Genomic DNA, 2,290 nt, shown 5'->3' with positions numbered 1-2,290 from the left:
GCAGACTGCTTTGATACCACTGATCTAGACTTATATGGGAACGCAATAGAATACAAATATAAAAATAAACACAGAGATGCAACATAAATAAAGCTTCATTTCATTAATATCAAAGAACTGAAATATGCTTGCATACAAAGTGGAAATAAACTAGTTCGGGCGATGGTAGCTTATCTATGAGAAGAGATGTGGCGGCTACATGCCTCTGATTTGTGTTACAATGAGGCTTGAAGACCTATTTATTATTGGGAAGCAATGGAAACCCTAAACATCCAAGAACCTAACCCTAGGAGACGAAGCACCAAAACTGTGGGCCCCGTTGGGGTAAATTGGTACATTAATTTCCCGGGGTTATAACTTTGGCACACGATCTCTGTTTGATGTGCACAATACCTCATTAGAAAGATCTATCTGAGGACTACAACTTTCGACTGAAAACAGTCGTTACAAACTTATGTTTTCTCATTTTCCAAAAAAACTTCGTTTAGGGCCTCAAAACGGCTCTAGAAGTTCAAGACTCAAAAAACTGCCAAAAATAGTAAACTGTGCTACAATTAAAGAAACTGAAAAATTGAAAGAAATAATGGTGGGGGTCCAAGTGGAATAGGTGGGTGGCCACCAATATCCACATGGATCACAAACCCAAATAATTAAAGGGTTAAACAATGCGCATATTTTGGGTGCGTCTACTAATCATTATCTAATCAACGATGGATGTTGGCAAACATGCATGCCCGTTAGTCACACTAAACAGTGTGCATTTTCTAAACAAATGGATGGTTTAGGATCAACACTATTAGACTGGATGATGGATGGCAAAGATAGTTGCTCAACCTTTAACATATATCCATGACCCAACAAAATTGTGCCATGTGGGTCAGATTCTGTGACACTTGGCATGATATTATTAGCAAATGGCTTGGACACATGGCGAGCGTCTACATGATGTGGTGTGGCAGAAACGACAACATTGCAGGGCATGTCGAGTTGATGTTAGCATAGTGACACATGGTGTCACTAAGAGTTGCCATGTAGTAGGGTGATTTGGCAATTTTGGAGTTGGTCAAAAGCGAGGAAATAGGTGACATGTGGCACCCCTCTTAGGCTGCCACATGGCACGCTGACGTCATCATGTGAGAGACTTAGGACCCTTGAGGACTTTGTCTTGAGGCATGGTCACATGGAGAAGTCATATTTAAAATAAGGAGCTAAGGTGGACGACAAGCCCCAAGTCACATTTACGTGGGCATATGGTGTAATTGGTTGGATTTACAATTGGACAATGAGACCCAAGTCATGTCAGCTTTGGTTCATAACCCTAGTTTATTGACGTTATAATCGATGTTTTGGGTCGGCCTCTCTCACAGGGATCCATTATATATATCAATTCTTCCTCCCAAACATAACAGATGAAGAATTGATCAAATGATCTGTGTGTTGGGAATGATAGTTGAAGTATTTGGCTCAATTTGGAGGAATAAGTTTAGGGTTGTGCTCACATACAGGCTGAAGGCTTGATTATGTTGTTTTACACAAGCTAGAGGCCTGATTACATTGTCTTTGGTTCTGGTTTGAATTCATTTGGTGACATTGTTAATTTGAGTCTCGTTTTCACTATGGGAGGCGATGCCGAGAGTCTAACTATTTGTTTACATTTCTTCTGACCTGAGTCTTGTTTCGACTATGGGTGATAAGGATGAGAGTCGAACTACTTGGTTACATCGCATTTGATTGAGGCCTCAACGACAAACAACATTGGTTACATTGCATTTTGATTGTGGTTGGCGAGGTCGAGGGTTGAGCAATATTGGTTACATAACACTTTACAAAAGCCACAATTGTGGTAGTGGATTGGTGAGGTCGATGACCAATCATTAATGGTTACGGTGCATTTGGTTTGAGCCATGGTTCTATTATTTGTGATTGGAGAGGCCAAGGGCTAATCAACACTAGTTATGTTGCATTTGATTCAAACCAACGTTCCATTATTTGTGATTGGCATAATACATTGGTTGCAAGTCAAGGGTTGTTGATCTAATAAATGTTGGTTGGGCCTTGCACCTAGTTCATATGTGATCCACAAATGGTGAATGAATAATGGTGTCGATACCCGTTAGCCTATGAAGAACAACACAATTGGTATGAAGCTTTGTTGTGAACTTGGTGGTCACAGGTTCGATTCTTGGCGATAAGCAGGTAAGGTATTTTTATTTTTGTATAGAATACCATTTTGTTGCATGTTTTTTGGTATTCAGTGGTCAATCCGACAATTCTTTTGAAGGGTGCCCGT

Source organism: Pinus tabuliformis, chromosome 9 (genome assembly GCF_031772625.1).
Source record: "Pinus tabuliformis cultivar Carrire ecotype Pingquan chromosome 9, CPIR1, whole genome shotgun sequence".
NCBI classification, from domain to species: Eukaryota; Viridiplantae; Streptophyta; class Pinopsida; order Pinales; family Pinaceae; genus Pinus; species Pinus tabuliformis.
Note: the sequence above shows the minus strand (reverse complement) of the source record.